The following is a 16631-nucleotide window of genomic DNA, read 5'->3' as shown; positions in this document are numbered from 1 at the left end:
TACTTCTTGATTTTTTATATAGGCAAAAGAAAACCGGTTAAGGTTTTCTATAGTCAACGGATGGCATCTAGAGGTCTTCTATAGGCAACGTACGACATTTTGAGGTCTTTCATAGACAACTGAAAACATCACCTACGACCTCTTGACTTTGTCTTTAGGAAACAGAGGACCAGGACAGGCCACAGAAGATCATCCAGTGTGGTCGTCTATAAACTCTACATTTTGCTCGTCTATAAAGACTCTAGGATATTGTATGTTATTTTTCCCATATTTCATTCAAAATCTATTGATTCGCATTCTCCCTCTTTCTCCCTAATTTTCGAACAAAATACTCTCTTGGGAATAATTAAAAAAAATGACCAATTGATTCATTAAACAATCTTTTAGTGGCTCTCATCAATTTACATTCACACTGGGATTTGGTCGCTCATTATCGAAAATGTTTTCTTTGCATCTGAAAAAAAGAAGAAGAAACACCAGAAAAACGACGCAGATTTTTCAACATTGTTTGTATTGAGTATATTTTCTATTTGGCAAATACATAAACAAAAAGAACAACAACAGCAAAAACCTCGTATAGGAAAACGCCACACACAGAATTCGAAGATTTTTTCGAAATTTCATTATGTTTTCCTCAATTATTGGCTCAGTTGTTCGTTTAATGAGATCTCGTACAGATTCATTTTTTCAACATTTCTTCTGATACGGTAAACGGTGAATTTATTCGATTTGAAATATTTCTTTAAAAGTAAGAAAAGCAAAAGATAGTGGTTCTGAGTTTGGTGTGCTATTTGGAAAATTGAAAAAAATCTATTTGCCATTTATACGATTCTCCAAAACCAAAAATAAGCAAACAAATTACAATTAAGGCCTTTTTGGCGCCAATCATTGTCTGGAATTTTATTTTTGTTGTGTGCGGCTGATTTTTCAAAAAAAGTTTTTTTTGTGAAATTTTAAAAATATGTGCTAATTTTCTGCCGCTGCCTTGGTCTATACGTAGTTTGTAATACGTGAAGTGTGTTTCGTATTTGGTTAAAAATTTTGAGTGTTTATTTGAATTACGATTACAAAATTTTGAAATTTTTAGTTTGCTTTTACATAAATCTTCTACAAATTGTTTGTTGTTGCTGTTTAAAAGAAAGACATCATTCATCACTCACTGGGCTGCCAAATCTAAAGTAATTAAAAGGTATATAAAAGAAAAAACGATTATAATAAAATGCTTAATAGAATGAAATGTAAATTTTAAACAAAACAAATTAAGTTAACCGAGAAGAAATGTGCCAACAACGGGATTATATAAATAGGTGATAAAATAAAAGTGCTATTTTTTGTGATTTTAACTAAATTATGTGAGTTTTTTGAAAAAATGTGAACATTTTTTTTAAATGGTTTTTGGTGGAGGATAACAAGAAATAAGCAACCGACTATTTTTGCTGATTTTGTGCTGCTATTTGAATATGTTTTTCGCATGAATTAAACCAATAATTATTTGCTCTCTATAGGGAGAATACTTCTTTAGGGAAGACCCCTTAAGATTTTCTATATATCAGCAAAAAAACTTTTGAGGTTTTCTATAGGCAACAGAAGATATCTTAAGGACTACTACAGGCAACAGAAGACCTCTTGAGGTATCTAAACGCAACATAATACCTCATGAGGTCTTCTTTAGGCAACATAAGTCCTCCCGGAATTTTCTACGGGCAACCGAAGACATGTTGATGTAATTTATAGGCATCAGAAGAGCCATTAAGGTTTTCTATAGGCAACCAAAGACAGCTTGAGGTATTCTATAGTCCACAATAAACCTCGTGAAGTCTTCTATGGGCAACATAAGACTTATGGAGGTCTTCTTTGGGCAACAAGAGTACATGGGGCGTTCTTTTGAATATAGGTAACATACGGTTTTTTACAGACAACTAAAGACCTCCTGGATTCTTCCACAGGCATCAGAAAAGCTCTTAAGTTCATCTACAAGCAGATGAGATCTTCTTTAGGTAAAGGAAGACCCCTATAGGTATTTTGATGTCTCCTACATGCTACAAAAGACTTCCTGAAGCCATTTATAAGCAACAGAAGACCTCTAGAAGTGTTCTTTGGGTAACAGAAGACATCTTGAGTTCTTCATAAGGCAACAGAAGACATCAAGCGGTTTTCTGTGGCATGTAGAAGACATAAAAAGTATTCTGTTGTCTATACAAGACATCACGAGGTCTTTTGTTGCACATAGAAGACCTTATGATATTTTCTCTTGCTAATAGAAGACCTCAAGAGGTTCTCTGTTGCCTATAGATGGCTTCAAGAGGTATTATGTTACCTATAGATGTCACACATATGACAGAATAAGTCATCCTGGAGGCTTATATAAGACACAAACGATGATGTCCCCAATAGACAGCAGAAAACCTCTTAAGCTCTTCTACAGGCAAAAAATTGCCTATATAGACAACAGAAGACCTCTTGAGGTCTTCAATAGGCAAGAGAGTACCCCTTCAAGTCTTATGTACCCAACAGGAGGCCTCTTCAAGTCTTCTATAGGCAACATAAGACCTCCTGAGGTCTTCTATAGGTCGGAGGAGTCCTCTATAGATCTTCCATAGGCAACAGAAAACTTCTTAAAGCCATCTAAAGGCAACAGAAGACATATTGAAGTCATCTATAGGCAACAAACAACTTCTTGAGGTCTCCTATAGACAACAAAGGACTTAGGAGGTCTTCTTTGGACAACAAGATTTTTGGTGCGATATTTTGCATATAGGTAACAGAAGACCTCTTGAGGTTTTCTACAGACCACTAAAGACCTCCTGAAGTCTTCCCTAGGCAACTGAAGACCTCTTACAGTTTTCTATAGATAACAGAAAACTTCTTGAGGTCTTTTATAGGCAAGGACACCTTCAAGGATCCTGTATCCAAAAGGAGGCCTCTTGAGGTCTCCTATAGAGAACAACAGACCTCCTGATGTCTTCAATAGGCAACAGAAGACATCCTGAGGACTTCTATACGCAACAGAAGACCTCCTGAGATATTCTATAGCCAACAGAAGACTTCTTGAGGTCTTCTATAGGCAACGGAAGACTTCTTGAGGTCTTCTATAGGCAACAGAAGACTTCTTGAGGCCTTTTATAGGCAACAGAAGACCTCTTAAGATCTTCTTTATGCAACAGAAATCCACTTGAGGTCTTATATAGGCAACCGAAAACCTCTTGATGCCGTTTAAAAGCAACGGCAGACCTCTCTTGGTTTACTTTAGGCAACAGAAGACCTCCTGAGCTCTTTTATAGGCAACAGAAGACCACTTAAGATCTTCTATAGGCAACAGAAGACCTCTTGAGGTCTTCTATAGGCAACAGAAGACCTCTTGAAGTCTCCTACAGGCAACAGAAGACCTTCTGAGACTTCCATAGGCAACAGAAAACCTCTTGAGGTCTCTTAAGATCTTCTATAAGCAACTGAAGTGCTCTTGAGATCTTATATAGGCAACAGAAGACCTCTTGAGATCTCCTGTAGGCAACGGAAGACTTCTTGAGGTCTTTTATAAGTAACAGAGGTCTGAGGTCTTCAATAGGCAACAGAAGGCCTCTTGAGGTCTTCTATAGGCAACCGAAGAATTTTATAGACAACATAAGACAACAGAAAACCTCTTGAGGTCCCCTACAGGCAACAGAAGACCTCCTGAGACTTCTATAGGCAACAGAAAACCTCTTGAGGTCTCCTATAGGAAAAAGAAGACTTGTTGAGGTCTTTTATAAGTAACAGATGATGTCCTGAGGTCTTCAATAGGCAACAGAGGGCCTCTTGAAGTCTTCTATAGGCAACCGAAGACCTCTTCAGGTCTTCCATAGGCGACAGAAAACCTCTTGAGGTCTTCTATAGGCAACAGAAGACCTCTAAAGATATTCTATAGGCAACAGAAGACCTCTTGAAGTCTCCTGTATGCAACGAAAGACTTCTTGAGGCCTTCTAAAGGTAACCTCCTGAAGTCTTCAAGAGGCAACAGAAGACCTCTTTAGGTCTTCTTTAGGCAACATAAGACCTCTTTAGGTCTTCTACAGGCAACAGAAGAGCTCTTGAGGAATTCTATAGGCAACAAAATACCTCCTGAGCTCTTCTATAGACAACATAAGACAACAGAAAACCTCTTGAGGTCTCCTACAGGCAACAGAAGACCTCCTGAGACTTCTATAGGCAACAGAAAACCTCTTGAGGTCTCCTATAGGAAAAATAAGACTTCTTGAGGTCTTTAATAGGCAACAGAAGACCTCTTAAGATCATCTATAGGCAACAGAAGTCCTCTTGAGGTCTCCTATAAGCCACCGAAATCCTCCTGAGGTCTCCTTTAGGCAACAAAAGACCTCTAAAGATCTTCTATAGGCAACAGAAGACCTCTTGAAGTCTCCTGTATTCAACGAAAGACTTCTTGAGGCCTTCTAAAGGTAACAGAAGACCTCCCGAGGTCTTCAATAGGCAACAGAAGACCTCTTGAGGTCTTCTTTAGGCAACATAAGACCTCTTGAGATCTTATACAGGCAACAGAAGAGCTCTTGAGGTATTCGATAGGCAACAAAATACCTCCTGAGCTCTTCTATAGACAACAGAAGGCATCCTGAGTTCTTCTATAGGCAACAGAAGACCTCCTGAGGTCTTCTATAGGCAACAAAAGACCTCCTATAGTCTTCTATATGCAACAGAAGACCTCTTAAGATCTTCTATAGGCAACCGAAGACCTATTGAGGTCTCCTGCAGGCAACGGAAGACTGCTTGAGGTCTTCTGTAGGCAACAGAAGACCTCTTAAAATCTTCTATATGGAACAGAAGTCCTCTTGAGGACTCCTATAGGCAACCGAAAACCACTTGAGGTCTTCTGTAGGCAACAGAAGACCTCTTAAGATCTTCTATAGGCATCAGAAGACCTCTTGTAGGCAACGGAAGACTTCTTGAGGTCTTCTATAGGTAGCAGAAGACCTCCTGTGGTCTTTAATAGGCAACAGAATACCTCTTGAGGTCTTGTATAGGCAACAAAAGACCTCATGAGGTCTTCTATAGGCAACAGAAAACCTCTTGAGGTCTTCTATAGGCAATAGAAGACCTCTTGAGGTCTCCTGTAGGCAACGGAATATTTCTTGAGGTCTGCTATAGGCAACAGTAAACCTCTTAAGAGCTTCTATAGACAACAGAAGACTTCTTGAGATCTTCTATAGGCAACAGAAGACCTCTTGAGGTCTTCTACAGGCAACAGAAGACCTCTTGAGGTCTTCTATAGGCAACAAAAGACCTTCTGAGGTCTTCCATAGGCATGTGAAGACCTTCTGAGGTCTTCTATAGGCATGTGAAGACCTTCTATAGGCAACAGAAAGCCTAAATAAAAGAAGACCTCTGGTTTTTTAAAAAAAGTGTTCTGGTCTTCTATAAGTAGACCTCTGAACTTCTGTAAGAAGACCTCTAACCCTCTATAAGAAGACCTATGGTCTTCTATAAAAAGCACTTCTGGTTTAGCAAAAAAAAAAGATTTCAGGTCTTTTGTAAGAAAACATCCGGTCTTTTATAAGAAGACCTCCGGTTTTGGCCTTCGTTCTGGTCTTCTATAAGAATATTTCTGGTCATATATAAAAAGACCCCGGACCATCCTAAAAAAGACCTCTGGCCTTGTCTTGTCTTCTGTAAAACGACTTCTAATCTTCTATATAGAGACCTCTGTTCGTCTATAACAACACCTCAGGTCTTCTATAAGAAGATATCTTGCCTTCTATAAGAAGACATCAGGCCTTCTGTAAAAAGACGTTTGGCCTTCTATAAGAATACCTATGGTTATATACCTCTGGTCTTATATACCTATAACGCTTGTATTCTATAAGAGGACTTTTGGTCTTCTATAAAAAGACCTCTAATAAAATGAACTCTGGTCATCGATAAGTAGAGGACCACAGAACATCTATAAGAAGACTTTTGGTCGTCTGTTTGCAGACGTCTGTCTTCAAAAAGACTTCAGGACTACTATTAAAAGACCAAGGGTTTTTTATTAAAAAGATCTATGGTCTTCTATAAAAGGCCCTGTGGTCTTCTACAAAAAAAAAAAGGCGACCTCTGGCCTTCTAAAGGAAAACCTCTGTTCTTCTATAAAAAGAAGACTTTTCATTTATAAAAATACCTCTTGAGGTCGTTTGTTGTATGTAGAATACCTCTTAAGCTTTAAAAACAGCTTATATAAGGTAGCTAAGGAATGATTTGAATCTTCCATTGCCCTTTCTAATAAACATTTTGCAAAATGCTGATCAGTAGTGGAATTCTGTAAATAATTTTTTGAGTTACCGACAAAAATCGGTAAAATGCAAAATTTTTAATGAAAAGTTGTAATACAAATTGACAGCACTCTTGATAACGGTGCGATTTAACGACTACTATATTTTAGTCGTTATCATACCGAAAAATTTCCGATAATTACCGAAATTAAAAGCATTTTAGTTTTACCGATTTTTGTCCCTAACTAGAAAGATTAGGTACAGAGTTCCGCTACAGGTCGAAATTAATGTATGGTTTTTCTTTCCAAGTCAAGGAATGTTTTAGGCGTAGTCTGTAGAAAGGAGGAATGGCAACTCGCTTTATTTTACTTTTGGCAACTTGTGACTAGTTTTCCCAGCTTTAAAAAGGTATGTCACGGTTACCTCCTTCCATTGCTGTACAATAGAAGTTTGCTTCAGGATGGTGATTAAAAAAGGAATTGCGTTTTGAAGCATCGCGGAATTATACCATCTGGTCCAGGAGATTAGTAGGGATAAAAGATATTGATCTTCCACGAAATTCTTAAATTTTTTATTAACCTATTAACCTAACCCGCCAGAGTTGTTGATTCTACGTTATTCTTATTGAAACTATTCCTATATAAATGCCAAACCATATTAAGTTGAGTCATACTGCCCTCCGAGTATCCTTGCTCAGCTTAGTTAGTTGTAAGTTCCACCAAACTGACTTGGCTCTCCTCCCAGGGTAAGTTAATTGACAAGATTTATCACAACAACTCCAGAGAACATTACTGAGATCATTCCCATGTTCATCAACTGCCTTCTCTGTGCAATGTTCTGTGGTTCCATTGAGCCGCGAGGAAGCTAAAGAGCTAAATTTCTGATAATCTGTCTTCCTATATGGTGATACGAGAAGAAACTCTCCACTGATACTCTCTCATTCTTTGAAAATTGAATATGTGTTAATCTTAACACCAATTTATTAATACCGACCCAAGTATCGCAGCATAGGTGTAAATAAATTCAATTCACATTTATTTAGACATTTAAAATAAATATGTTTCGCAGACAAAAAATTCCATGTCCTTATTTTGTGGTTTATTTCAGATTATACTGAATATTTTTTATTCTCAGCTTCCGAACAAAAAAACATTTCAGGCTACGAGAGAATAACTGGAAAATGGATTTGAAATGGATATTTACCTAGAAGAAATGCTACCCACCCCAACTCAACTAGGAACAGCAGAGTATTTGGAGCTCTGCAATGGCTTTAGCGTTAAATAACAAAGAAAATTGTGAAAAAAACTCTGCAGAAAAAAATACAAAAAATATCATACACATGAAACTTGTTAAGTGCTTCCATGAAATTCATGGAATTTTTATGCAAAACTTCGACAATAAAAACCGTGGGGGAAAATACATATTCACATCGTATTTTTTTATTTAGTTGCAACTAACACCAACTCTACTAGTTGGCAATACGAATAGTTGGGAGTCATTGCAGTTCCATCCGCATACTTTTGGCTCAATTCACAAAATCCAAGTATATTTGAAGCCTAAGCTTGTTACTTGCCAACATATTCCGTGTTTGCTTTTTTTTCTCCATTCACTGAATTTAATCTACCTCAGCTGTTTTGTAGGGTAGTTGCTGTGGTGGTGGTGGTGTAGGAAATGTGAACATAAATCTCCAAACAATGCAATTGTATTGAGTTAAACGCAACTTCCCGTTACGCTGATGTTGTTTACTCATTCAGAACATAAAATGTTAAGTAAATATAATGTTACTACTTAGCACGAAAAAAAAAATTTAGAAATAATTTAGAGTAACTCAAGATTGTATGGAAATTGCGGGGAATTTAATATTTAGTGAAGTAATTTTTTTAGGAGCGTTTGAAATGATTTAAATAAATTATGTCGTACGTATTCTGTTGTTATTAGAAGACTTCAAAAGGTCTTCTGTTGCATATAGAAGACCTCGAAAGGTCTTCTGTTGCGTATAGAAGACATCAAGAGGCTTTCTGTTGCATATGAAAGACCTCAAGAGATCTTCTGTTGCATATGGAAAGCCTCAGGAGGTCTTGTGTTGCATATGGAATACCTCAAGAGGTCTTCGGTTGCATATAGAAGACCTCAATAGGTCTTCTGTTGCAAAAAAGATCTCAAGAGGTCTTTTATTGCATATAGAAGACCTCAATACAACTTCTATTGTGAATAAAAGACCTCAATAAATCTTCTGTTGCACATGGAAAACCTCAAGAGGTCTTCTGATGCATATAGAAGACCTCAAGAGGTCTTCAGTTGCATATGGAAAACCTCAAGAGGTCTTCTGTTGCATATGGAAAACCTCAAGAGGTCTTCAGTTGCATATGGAAGACCTCAAGAGGTCTTCTGTTGCATATAAAAGACCTCAATAGGTTTTCTGTTGCATATGGAATACCTCTAGAGATCTTCTGTTACATATGGAAAACCTCAAGAGGTCTTCTGTTGCATAAAAAGACCTCAATGGGTCTTCTCTTGCATATGAAAGACCTCAATAGGTCTTCTGTTACATATGGAAAACCTCAAGAGGTCTTCTGTTGCATATGGAAGACATCAAGAGGTCTTCTATTGCATATAGAAGACCTCAATAGGTGTTCTGTTGCGTATAAAAGACCTCAATAGGTCTTCTCTTGCATATGAAAGACCTCAATAGGTTTTCTGTTGCATATGGAAGACCTCTAGAGGTCTTCTGATGATTATAGAAGACCTCAATAGGTTTTCTGTTGCATACAAAAAATCTCAATAGGTCTTCTGTTGCGTATGGAAAACCTCAAGAGGTCTTCTGTTGCATATAGGAACCTCAAGAGGTCTTATGTTGCATGTGGAAGACCTCAATAGGTCTTTTGTTGCATATGGAAAACCTCAAGAGGTCTTTTGTTGCGTATGGAAAACCTCAAGAGGTCTTCTCTTTTCTGTTGCATAAAAAAAGTCAATAGGTCTTGTGTTGCATATGGAAAACCTCAAGAGGACTTCTGTTTCATATAAAAGACCCCAATAGGTCTTCTATTGCACATGGAAAACCTCAAGAGGTCTTCTGTTGCACATGGAAGACATCAATAGGTCTTCAGTTGCATATGGAAAACCTCAAGAGATCTTCTGTTGTATATAAAAACCTCAATAGGTCTTCTGTTGCATAAAGAAGACTTCAATAGGTCTTCTGTTGCATATAAAAGACCTCAAGAGGTCTTCTTTTGTATATGGAAGGCCTCAAGAGCTCTTATGTTGCATATAGAAAACCCCAATGGTTCTTCTGTTGCATTTGGAAGGCCTCAAGAGGTTTTCTGTTGCATATAAAACACTTCAAGAGGTTTTCTGTTGCATATAAAAGACATCAAGAAGTCTTATGTTGCATATAAAAGGCCTCTATAGATCTTCTGTTGCGTATAAAAGAACTCAATAGACCTTCTTTGCATATAACAGACCTTAGGAGGTTTTCTGTTGAATGTAGAGGATACCTCAAGAGACCATAACAGGTCTTCTGCTGCATATAGAAGACCTCCGGAGGTCTCCTGCTGCATATAGAAGACCTCAGGAGGCATTATGTTGCTTATAGAAGACCTCTAGAGATCTTCGGTTGCCTATAGAATACCTCAAGAGGTGTTCTGTTGCCTATAGAATACCTCAAGAGATGTTTTGTTGCCTATAGAAGACCTCAAGAGGTCTTCTGTTGCATACAGAATACCTCAAAGGACCATAACAGGTCTTCTGTTGTATATAGAAGACCTCCGGAGTTCTCCTGTTGCATATAGAAGGCCTCCGGAGTCATTCTGTTGCCTACAGAATACCTCAAAAGATCATCTGTTGCCTATAGAAAACCTCAGGAAGCTCTCTGTTGAATATTGAAGATCTCAAGATATCTTCTGTTCAATATAAAAGACTAAAGAGGTCTTCTATTTCCTCTAGTAGTCCCCAGGGAGACTTTTGTTGCCTAAAAAAGATTTCAAGCGATCTTCTGTTGAATATAGAAGACCTGAGGAGGCCTTCTGTTGCATATAGGAGATCTCAAGAGATCTTCCATTGCATATAGAAGACCTCAAGAGGTCATCATTGGCAAAAATTATCGGGAATGATGGCGAGAGCACTGTGCATTATTGTGGGAAGTTTGTAAGTTCGAACATGTTTTCGATTGCCAACAGTCTACACTACTGTACGACGCTTCGTAGGTGAAGCAGTAAAGGGGCTGCCAGAGGACAGCAATAAAATCGAACAAAATAAGAAATATTTTTAAAATTTGAATTTTGTGAGTACAATAAACAAAAAATATCTAATAGGTGATATTATTGAGGGGGGTGTCCCTGGCTATCTGGGTGGCCCCATATACCAGTACCTCCCGCTTGTCGGTATTTTGAGGATTTTAGCTAAAAATTTTAACCGAACTAATGGTAATTTGATATTTGAAATTCTTAGTGGCCACAAGACTTTTCCATCAAAAGTTTTCAATATAGGTCCATGCTTTTGGTATAGCCCCCATATAACGGTACCTCCCATTTTTAGGTATTTTGAGGATTTTAGCTAGAATGTTTTAACCGAACTAATTGTAAGTTAACATTCCATTAATTACCCGTAATTTGGTCTCTGAGGTTCCCCACGTTATGGTATAGGCCCCATATGGTGGTACTTCCCGATTTTCAGTATTTTGAGAATTTTAACTACAATTTTTAACCAAACTGACTGTAATTTGACATTTGAAGTCCACAGTGTCCACAAAAGATCTTCACCAGAAATTGTCCAGATAGGTCCAGGTTTTGGTATTGCCCCCTTATAACGATACTTTCAGATTTTCGGTATTTTGAGGGTTTTAGCTACATTTGTTGGCAGAATTACCTGTTGTTTGACATTTGAGGTTCCCAATGGTCACAGCACTTCACCATCAAAAAATTTCAACATTTGTCCAATTTTTTTGTATAGCCCCCTTATAACGGTACTTTCCGATTTTCGGTATTTTGAGGGTTTTAGCTACATTTTATGACTGAACTATCCGTAACTTGGTTTCTGAGGTGTCCTGCAGTCACGAAACGTCTGCACCAAAAATTGCTAACATAGGTCCTTATTATGGTATAGGCCCCATATGACGGTACCTCCCAATTTACGGTATTTTGAGGGGTTTACCTACATTTTTTGAATGAGCTACTTGTAATTTGACATTTGAAGTTCCCTGCAGTTACGAAACTTGTGGATCTAAAGTTGTTAACATAGGTCCGTGTTTTGGTATAGCCGCCTTTCAAGGGTACCTTCCGATTTTCGGTATTTTGAGGGTTTTAGTTACATTATTTTACCGAACAACCTGTTATTTTGACATTTGAGGTTCCTTGCATTCACGAAATTTGTCCACCAAAAATTGTCAACATATGTCCCACATATCCACCAAAAATTGTCAACGGTACCTTCCGGTTTTTGGTATTCTGAAGATTTTAGCTAAATTTTTTTGACCGAACTGTTGTTTGACATTTGAGGTTCCCAATGGTCACAGCACTTCACCATCAAAAAATTTCAATATTTGTCCAATTTTTTTGTATAGCCTCCTTGTAACGGTACCTTCCGATTTTCGGTATTTTGAGGGTTTTAGCTACATTTTATGATTGAACTATCCACAACTTGGTGTCTGAGGTGTCCTGCAGTCACGAAACGTCTGCACCAAAAATTATCAACATAGGTCCTTATTTTGGTATAGGCCCCATATGACGGTGCCTCCCGATTTTCGGTATTTATTTAGGATTTTAGTTTTTAGTTTTAGGATTTTAGTTTTTTTTACTGAACTATTTGTAATATGGCTTCTGAGGTTCTTAGTGGTCACAACACTTATCCAAAATTGTCAAAATAGGTCTATGTGTTTGTATAGGCCCCTCATGACGATACCTCTCGATATTCGGCGTTATGAGGATTTTAACTACAATTTTACACCAAACTAGATGTAATTTGAGATTTCAGGTTCTCAGGGGTCACAACATTTCTCCACCATTATTTTTTAATATAAGTCCATATTTTGATATATAATGCGGTACCTCCCGATGTTTGGTAGTTTGAGGGTTTTAGTTACATTTTTTGACTGAACTACCCGTAATTTAGCCTTTGAGGTTTCCTGAGGTCACGAAGGTTCTGCACTAAGAATTGTCAACATCGGTTCATGTTTGAGGTTCCCTGAGGTAACGAAGGTTCGGAACCAAAAATTGTCAAAATTGGTCCATGCTTTGGCGTAGCCCCCATATAACGGTTTCTTCCGATTGTCGGTATTTTGAGGGTTTAAGCTACATTTTTTGACTGAATCAACCGTAATTTGGCCTCTGAGGTTCGCTGCAGTAATAAAACTTCTGCATCTAAAATTTTTAACATGTTTTAGTATACGCCCCATACAACGCACAGTGATCCCACTTGTATGGGGAGGTGCGACAAAAATATTTATAATCAATCTGATTTTTTCAGTATATGCTAAAAATAAGTAAAAAATACTTTAGCCAAAAAATCATCAATATGGGTCCAGTTTTTCCTACAGCCCCCATGTAGCGGTACCACCCGATTTCAAGTATTGTGAAGTTTTTATCTACATTTTCGGTCCTAATTGGCTGTACTTTGGAATTTGGGGTTTCCAATGATCAAAAACCTTCTGCGCCAAAAATTGTGGTCTTAGGTCCAATTTTCGGTATAGCTCTAATATTACGATACTTCCCGATTTCAGGTATTTTGAAGATTTTATCAACATTTTCGACCCGAATTGGTTGTAACTTGCCATTTGGAGTTCTCAATGATCAAAAACCTTCTGCCCCAAAAATTGTGGTCTTAGCTCCAGGTTTCTATATAGCCCTCATATTACAGTACCTCCCGATTTTAGGTATTTCGAAGATTTTATCAAAATGTTCGGCCCGAATTGGTTGTAATTTGCCATTTGGAGTTCTTAGTGTTCAAAAAACTCTCTGACTGGTAAAGTGCGAAAGAATATTTCATAGTCCGATTTTGTTGAGGAAATTTTAGACATAAAAACATATTTTTCAAAACATACGATTTTCGAGGTCCGTAAAATAGGAATTTCTGATAAATAACTTCATTGCTTACGCCAAATCTCTTTCCATCGAGCGATTTCCTCAGCTTTGAATAATTAAAATGTTCAGTGTGGGCTAAATCCGGACAAATTTGCTCTGGGACTCTAACAAATGGAACAGAAATTGTATTTTATATATGTAAGTATGGGAAGATGGATAAATCACGAAAACATTGATCCACCCTCGTATTTTAAAATTTCCCGGGAAATCCCGGATTCCCGGGAATAGGGGTTTTGTAATTCCCGTTTTCCGGGAATGATAAAAACCGGGAAAAACCAAAACCCTAATGTTATGGTATAGGCCCCATATGACGGTACCTCCCGATTTTGCGTATTTTGAGGGTTTTAGCAACATTTTTTTTACCGAACTGCCTGTTATTTGACATTTAAGGTTCCAAGGGGTCACAAAACTTATCCATCTAAAATTGTCAACAAGGACTCATGTTCCAAAATTATTGGTTCAAAAATATTGAATTTTCCTTTAGATATTATCCGCGAATATGAAATATTTCATCACAAACACCGCCCATGATCTTCCTCAAAGAATAACTTTATTTTATGCTATTGAAGCAATTACATTATTCACCTGTCCGTCTGTATGTCTGGCACTGCGGATTCTTAAGAAATTCTTTACAAGTGTTTTATGGGCTACACAATTTTTTATCTGAAGATTCCGATGGAGAGGGAGAGAGAGAGCAAACTATGCAAACAATTATTTTTTGACTGTATGAAGAAAAATGCTAACGGTAAAATAAAACAATCAGCTAAACTAACCACAGGAATACCAACCATATGTTATCACACAGACACACACAGACACCCAAATGAAATGTGTAGAAATATTTGTGAAAAACAAAAACATAAATATATTTGGGTGCAGATATAAACAAGTTAATGGCCGGCCATTGAATTTGCGCAGATAAGGGGGAAACTGACTACACTTTAGTAGAGCATCATAGAGTTAGCTTTTTATTTAAAAAAAATAGTTTGAATACAGGTATGAATTTACAAAAACAAAATCAAATCCCACGGACATTCCTCCATTTGTTTTTTAATAAAAAAGACTGAAAGCTAACAAGTAAAAATAGTTCAACTTCCACCCATTAAGGGTCATGCGAGGGGACAATGCAAAGCGCTATCAATGGATTTTAAATTCATTTTTATAGCTTTGCCTGCAATTGCAGCCATTTGTGATGATGTTGTTGTCGTAGATGTTTTTGTTAAAGTTAAGGGGAGATGGGCCCTGAAAGCATCAGAGATCAATGGGATTTAAAAGAGACTTTACACCCGAGAGAAATGGCCATAAATTCTAGAAAATCGACAATCACATGAACCCTTGTGCCAAATCGAATAATACAAATATACTTATATGTATGTTCACATGTAGGTACATAAATACATATCTGTCCAAATCAACGAACCATTTTATACGTTCCTTGTAACAGCTGCAGTAAACAGCAGCAACAACAACAACAGCCATTCAATTGCCGTTTCTGCTGTGGCTGTCGCTGCCACATGCGGCATGCTTTTGCTATTTCTGTTCAATGTGTTTTTGTGCCACAGAGACGACAACCTGCTGGGCCATGTTTTTGTTTCCTCAATGTTGGCGTTAATGTTGTTCTTGTTGTTGTTTTCATTCCCTTGCACGATGCATCATGCAGTGTTTGACTGCAGCAACAATCTTTAGTCGCTGCCCCCTCACGCCCCCTGTTGTAGTAAATTGCAGTTTTACCTGTAAATATTGAAATAAAATGCGGGGCAAATGTAAATCTAAAGAAATCCAAACCCTTTATTGGGAAGAATTCAGTTTTTGTTTTTTAATTTTTTGTGGAACAAAAAATGTCATTTCCGTTTGCTGAAAATTTGGAGGATATTGAGAGGACATGACGTAAAATATTTCATTAATGCAAATAATTACATTGCAGTTTTGAAAAGGAATTGAAGAAATAATTAAAAATTGTAGTAATTTCAGTTAAATTTTTTACAATTTGCACACATATGTGACGACATATGATTGGTATACCTGTGCTTAGTTTAGCAGCATGCTTTATTTAACCTTCAGCATTTTTCTTCCTACAGTCAAAAACAATTGTTTGCATATTTTTTCCTCTTTCTCCCTTGGCCTCTTGCGGAATCTATGGATAAGAAATTTGGAAAAACCCATAAAACACTTGCGAAGAATTTCATAAGAATCTGCAGTGCCAGACATACAGACCTTCAGACAGACCGGTGAATAACGTAATTGCTTTAATAGCATAAAATAAAGTTATTCTTTCATGTGTAGCTAAAAATATCTCAATTTATTTTATTTTTATTTGTGGTGAAACTATCTGAAAAAGAATAATGGAAATTATCACAGAATGATTTCTTTTCAAGCTTTTCCGAAAGTCTAAGGTACCTAGGGAACTAAAATAGGGTAACTTTCAGCACATTATGAACATGCTGTAACTAGTAAAAAAGTATCAGTCATCTGTGCCGACAGAGATATATTCTCAGCCTTGGACCCAAAGGAAAGAAGTAAACACAACACTTCTGACGTCTATAGAGTTTTTATACCCTCCACCATAGTATGGAGGGTATATTAAGTTTGTTTTTCTGTTTGTAACACATCGAACTAATCATTTGCGACCCTATCTAGCGATCTAGCCATGTCTGTCTGTCCGTCTGTTGTAATCACTCTAGCGTTGCCTATAATTGAGCTACAGCGCTATATTTTTGCATCCGATTATCTTTTTTCCATAGGCAGGTCAAGTTTGAAGATGGACTATATCCCATATAACGATACCCTCCGATTTTCGATATCTTTAGGATTTTAAGTAAACTTTTTGACTGAACTACCTGCCATTTAACATTTAAAGTTCCCAGTAGTCACATCAGCTTTATTTGCACTAATGCTCCCACTGAAGACAAGGACGAACAGACCACAGATATATTTTACGAGCGCTTAGCAGAAACTTATGACCGTTGCCCTGCCCATGACATTAAAATTATACTAGGCAATTTTAACGCCAAAATTGGAAAGGAGAATATCTTTGGCCCAACAGTCGGAAAATTCAGTCTCCACAGTGAAACATCTGACAATGGTATGAGGCTGATAGACTTTGCAGCTGAAAGAAACATGGTAGTTAGCAGTACCAGATTTAAGCATCTCGATATTCATAAGGGCACCTGGCTGTCTCCAGATCAGAAAACAAGAAACCAAATTGATCATGTTGTGATAGATGGAAGACATTCATCGAGCGTGTTGGATGTACGATCGTTCCGAGGCGCAAACATTGATTCGGACCACTACCTTTTTGCAGCAAAGGTACGCACCCGCTTAA

General features: G+C 37.4%; 1 protein-coding gene across 14 annotated transcripts in view; it reads left to right on the top strand.

Annotated features, from left to right (window-relative positions):
• Positions 1-625: 625 nt before the first annotated feature.
• sqa (spaghetti-squash activator) overlaps positions 626-16631 on the top strand; it is a 145505-nt gene continuing 129499 nt past the window's right edge. For 5 of the 14 annotated variants that reach the window (XM_073957738.1, XM_073957729.1, XM_073957736.1 and 2 more), the window contains exons 1-2: positions 649-748; positions 1088-1189. The gene's annotated coding sequence lies outside the window, so the exon portion shown is untranslated. Of the gene's footprint in view, positions 749-1087; positions 1190-16631 lie in introns of all 14 variants that reach the window. The other 9 variants (XM_073957741.1, XM_073957743.1, XM_073957731.1 and 6 more) reach the window with 6 other exon arrangements.

Source organism: Musca autumnalis, unplaced genomic scaffold (assembly GCF_047663935.1).
Source record: "Musca autumnalis isolate F117 unplaced genomic scaffold, ASM4766393v1 scaffold_5, whole genome shotgun sequence".
Taxonomy (NCBI): domain Eukaryota; kingdom Metazoa; phylum Arthropoda; class Insecta; order Diptera; family Muscidae; genus Musca; species Musca autumnalis.
This window is presented reverse-complemented; position numbering and strand designations above follow the sequence as displayed.